At 33.0% G+C, this 6,000-nt stretch overlaps 1 pseudogene; it reads right to left on the bottom strand.

The window, feature by feature from the left end:
- Positions 1–2,015: 2,015 nt before the first annotated feature.
- Positions 2,016–2,848, bottom strand: LOC133296409 (protein SENSITIVITY TO RED LIGHT REDUCED 1-like; annotated as a pseudogene).
- Between the last annotated feature and the right edge of the window lie 3,152 nt (positions 2,849–6,000).

Raw genomic sequence — 6,000 nt, forward strand, 5'->3', positions numbered from 1 at the left:
CCATGGAAATCGGATCTTAACTGTAATATATTTTGAGTTTATCTGCATTCCATGTTCTCTTGATTGACTTCTCTTCTATAGTCTCTAGTATATAAGCTCCTTTACCGAGTTCCTCTCTTACCCAGTAAGGGTCTTCCCAGTTGCTGCTAACTTTCCATCTCTAGCATTCTTGTTTCCAATATCTGCTCTCCGAAGTACCAAATCATCTTTTTCAAACGATCTCAGTCTTGCTTTCCTATTGTATCTAGTTGTTATCAATTGTTTGGTTACCACATCTCGGTAATGAGCCGTGATTCTGACTTTATCAATTAGATCTAACTCTATTGTCAGAGCTTCGCTATTATTTTCTTCTTTCTCTTCAAGAGTCTTCATTCTCCTCCAAGATGCTATCTTATTTCAACCGGGATCATAGCCTCACATCCATAAGTAAATATGATTGGAGTCTCTCCGGTTGCTGTTTGAATGCTTGTTATGTATCTCCACAAAACAAAATATAGTTGATGAACCCAAATTGCTTTAGCATCTTCCATCCGCTTCCTAATTCCATCCACAATTATTTTATTAGCAGTTTCAACTTGCCCATTTAATTTGGGATGTTCAACAGATGCGAAGTGATGTTGAATCTTGAAATCATTCATCAATTCTTGGAACCACTTATTAGTAAACTGGGTTCCACTATCTGTCACTATCTCAGCTGGAATTCCAAATTTGAAAATGATATTTCTTTGAAAGAATCTTTGAACTTTAGCCGAGGAATAGTAGTGACAGGTTCAACTTCTATCCATTTTGTGAAATAATCAACAGCTACAATCAACCATCATAACTGCCCTTCAGCCACTTTAAATGGTTCTAGCAAATCCATTCCCCATTTATAGAAGGGCCATGGAGCCGAGATATATCTCAATTTTTCAGGAAGATAAAATATCATCTTGGCATGCTTTTGACAACTATTGCATTTCTTTACTTGATCTTTTGCATCAACTTCCATAGTGGGCCAATAACACCTTGCTCGAAGAGCTTTTCAAGCTAAGGCTTTGGTATCCATGTGTTGATCATTAATTCTTTCATGTATCTCGGCCAAAATATACTCGGCTTTTTCCGAGTTCAAGCACTTTAATATTGAGAATGCAAGTCTTTTCTGTATAACTGATCCTCTACCCTCGTATACATAGCTGCATCTCAGATTAATTTCTTGGCCTCTGCTGAATACTCTGGCAATATTCCTCTTTCCAAATAAGCAATGATTGGATGCCTCCAATCTTCAGATGACATAATAACCATCTCACAAATCGACTCAGCTATACTTTGTTGAATATGGTTCTGTGATTACCCAGATTTTTGGTACTTACCAATTTAGACATAATATCAGCTCTACTATTCTCTCCCCATGGAATATGAGTGATTGTAACCTCATCAAACTTGGATATGATCTCTTTTACACTACTTAGATATTTCATCAACAAAAGACCTTTGGCCTGATATTTTCCTTCAATTTATGAAGTAACAAGTAGCGAATTGCTTAAAACTTTAACTCTTTTAACTCCATGCTCATTGGCTTGCATTAACCCAGCTTTCAGAGCCTCATATTCTGCTTGATTATTTGAAGTTGGAAAAATCAACTGAATGGAGTGTTCTATTGAAACCCTTTATGGGTTTTCAACTATGATTCCAGCTCCACTCTCTTTAGTATTTGATGAACCATCAACATAAACTTTCCACATATAATCTATATTGTCATCCCCTTTATGAAATGAGGTGAGCTCCATTATGTAAGTTGATGCCAGTTGTATGCATGATATTCTTAATGAAATGTATTGTGCTTACTGATATTGTGATGCACCTTTCATCCCAAACAGTAACAGGGAAGCCATAGCAGTGAATTTCATTCCATAATGGGTAGTAACAAACTGAATACTTTCTTAACCAATAATAAGCCAAATAGATGTACAAACAAATCATATTCATCAAGGAATACACCCGTTTTAAATGAATCCACACCTATCTCATATCCTCCATCAAGAATTAATAAATTGCTGCCCTATCTCATGGACACGGCTGAAAAAATGCCAACTTGAATCATGAAAAGCATTATAGTAATCATGTGAAATTGTTCTGATTCTAAATTCATTTATGAATCTTCTAACAGCCAAAATATGCTCCCTTGAGTTAAGAATAGGTGAGTTCTTACAAATTGACACATGCTGCTCGTAGGCTTCAAAACTATTCCCAAATATGACCATGTTACTCAAGAGTTTTAGTTTCCAATTTGCATGCAACAGTTTGTTATATAACTCTGCTTCACAGTGAGGCATGAAGAACATAGTTGGCTTTAGGGCCTCTCTTCTCCCATGTTTATTTATAGATGTAACAGAACAACTAAAGCTTCCAAAACCCGAGATTCAGTCACAGAGAGAATGGGATTAAATACCTCTATGTCTCCAATCCAACGGAAATCTCTTTTCATCAATATTGCAAGGCTAAGTTGCAACCGAGGGGTTTTATACAATTCAATGCTCCCAATACCATAAATTACCATATGCATCTTTTTTCTCAAAACCCAAAACATTATGGAAGTAATCAAAAATTGATGTTTTGATTTGATCTCGAAAAATATTATAGAACTTAGAGTTCCCAACCTTAGCTATAGATTTTTCAATTTTTCGCATCAATGTTGTTTCTCTGAATGGATCAGTCTGAGAATCTGTTGGAGTCCATGCTTCTTGTTTCTCTTCCAAAATTCCAACCTTTGTTGCTTTCCTTCTTTGTCTTCCATGACGGGGTAAAACAACTGTTAGTCTCTATTTGAGGTGCAATTTTCAACTGTAAGAGTTTTTGCTGAAGCTGCCATTCAGATACTACAATTCTCCTGAATTTTTTTCTGATATCACATTTCTTCAAACTTCAGAACGCAATGTCAAATTTTTTATATATTTCGAACACGCCCCTTCACAAAAGAACTCATTGGATTTAAAAGGTAGATGATGCATCAGGCTCAACTACCTATGCTAAGAAATTTCACAAAAAAATGGGGGGACAACGAGATCGAATCCGGGATACCGATGCTCTTAAATCGTAAGTTAATTAAAACTATATTACTAGTCCCAATACTACATGCCGTTCAAGATAAAAATAAAATACTTTACACGGAATGAAATATCACACGACTCAAGCAAATAACATGACAGATTTAATGAACTCTCCAAGTTTTCATCCTATGTGAGTAATAATTAGAACAAAAGATGGAAAATTGAACTTGATTAGGGCAAAGTTTTTATATGGATTTCCACCCTAGCCCCTCCCTTGTTCGATATAACATATAGAGCATGAGACACAAGTAAAAAAAGATGGTTGCTATTTCCTATTTGTGCAAAGAAGAGCATGCATCTTTTCAATTCTAGTAAGATATATCATTCCCATTTATATTTTAAAGAAAAACTTAGGGGGCGTTTGGTTGAGGAGAAATTTTTTGAATACTAGGGAAATGTAATTGATAGGGAAATGGTTGGAAAGTGATTTTGGTAGGAAAATGTAAAAAAAGTTGTTTGGTTAGAAAAAAATTTACAGGACAAATTAGGTAAGATTTATAAAGTCTATGTTTGATTGATTATAGAATATTGATGGGTAAATGGTATAAAATTACAAAAGTAACCCTTAATATTTAAATAACAAATACAGTTGCCTGCCTGAAGTTCACAATATATTGGTCCTTTTACTTCATCTTCTATCCCTCATTTAGGTGGTTATCATGAATACCATATAAGAAGTGGGTTTCTTACACATTATTTTTTGTCAATTTTTTCACACAATCCTAAAAGGCTGGGCAACTAAGTTTGGTAGGCAAATTTTGGATTCTCTTCTACCAAACATGGACAACACATAATACCTCTTTGAGATGCCTAGCTATCCTCTCAAAAAACCTATACCAAACACCACCTTAGGAGATGTTTGGTACATGGTACTTAAAGGGATACCCAGGATAAATGTCGAATTGGACATGGTAATTTTTTATACCTACCTACTGGGTATCCATTTATATATTTTGCAGACAAAAATACCCTTGTGAGCCCTAGCATAAGTTTTGTTCGAACAAGTTGTTTTCCTCAGAATAACAATGTTGTTGTGGAGGTAGCCCATCGACGGAAATTCTCTCTGGTTTGTTCAGTTTTTTGTTGTCTTTGTTGCCTCTGTTTTATGTTGTTACACAAATCGGTAACAAGCTCTGCATCGTGGTTCATGATGCAGGCCGTGAAACAAGCTCTCCTCCGTTTTATGTTGTTACACGAAATGGGTTGTTCTTTCTTCAGTGTTGTATTATGATTTTTGTTTTTAAATCGTGTTTAAAGTTATCTATTACGAGGGAGGGTAGTTTCGTAAAAGTTACCTATTTTTCCAGTAATATTTTAACATCAACCAAACACCCGTTCAGTAAAAGGGTTTGGTGTTTGTCATTTTAAATGACATAAGTTATGTCATTTTAAGAGAGAGATAGACACAAGGAATGAAAATCATGGGAGAGAAAGTGAGTGGTTTTTTTTTAGTTTAAATTTTAAATAAAAAATATTTTTTTGTGTCTATCCCTATCTTAAAATGACATAACTTTTTGTCATTTAAAATAACAAACATTTTTCCCTCAGTAAAATTAATAAATATTTCTTGTAATATTTTGGCCTACCAAACACTTTTTTCGTATTATTCCCGGTCACCTTTTTTTGCAACAATATTTCCAGTAATCGTGATACCCAGGTACTAAAAAATTATTTCTATACCAAACGCTCCCATAGGGTTTCTGATTCGACCAAAACTCCAAAAAGTTCACCCCTGTCCGAGATTAATAAAAATAAAAAATAAAAACACGAAAGTTGCGTTTCGTTTCCGGAGACTAACCTCAGTAATCCGGATCGTTTCCAGCCAAAACTCAATTCGTGCATCACACGCTCTTTTATTTTTTCCGACTCCTTTGTCTCTCTGTTCTCGCATTTAATTCCTTTTTTCAGCGATAACATCATCCTATGTTTAGATTGAAATTAAGACTCGTTTGATGTGATATATAAGGCTTTTTATATTATATTCTACGCTTTAATGTTTCTACCGTGAGTGTGGATAATTTATTTATATTCACTTCCAAAATGATGTCGTTTTGAGTTGAAAAATTAAAAATTATAATTAGAAATATTATTATAATCATGAAATAAATTATAATTATAAAAATACCTTGGTTTTTGTCCCAAAACGATGTGATTTTGGGCTCAATGTAGATAATTTATCTAAATTAACTATAGAAAATACGAACCCTATATTCTATGATATTTTTAGTTATTTGATATAACTGTCGTATAATATAAGTTTATGGCTTTGATATTTTTACAGTATGCAGATAAGTTATCTTCATTCATTCTCAAAATGACATTGTTTTGGATTGAAAAATTAAAAAATTATAATGATAAAATGATTATAACCCTAAAATAAATTAAAATTACAAAAATATATTGATTTCTGCCCCAAAAATGATGTAGTTTTGTGCTCAATGCAGATAACTTATCTGCATTCACGGTAGAAAAAACAAACCCTAAGTTTATGCATAAGAATCCCTAATATATCAAAATGTTGTATAACTTAATCAGGTCTAAAAGGGTTAGATTAAGCCGGATAAGTGGTTGATGTATTAACATTGCTGATAAATGCAATTCTGAAGAATTAATATATTATTTTAATATTGATATACAAAAATATAAAACAATGTTTTATATATTAATTTTTTAAAAATTGTAGTTTTTTTATTTTTATAAAAATTATTAAATATTAAATATGAGAAATCATAATCATACAAAGATGGAAATAAATATAACCATTGGATCAACATAATCGATCTAACGGTGAAATTAATTAGTAGTAACATTGGTAGTAACACTAATTGGTTGTTACAATATCCTTCTCCATATATCAATTAATTTTTGTTTAACCAATTTACCAATACTTAATCAAGTAATGGGGTCTCTTAGT

This window comes from Gastrolobium bilobum, unplaced genomic scaffold (genome assembly GCF_033153095.1).
Source record: "Gastrolobium bilobum isolate Gb01-03AN ecotype WA unplaced genomic scaffold, APGP_CSIRO_Gbil_v1 utg10593, whole genome shotgun sequence".
Lineage (NCBI taxonomy): Eukaryota > Viridiplantae > Streptophyta > Magnoliopsida > Fabales > Fabaceae > Gastrolobium > Gastrolobium bilobum.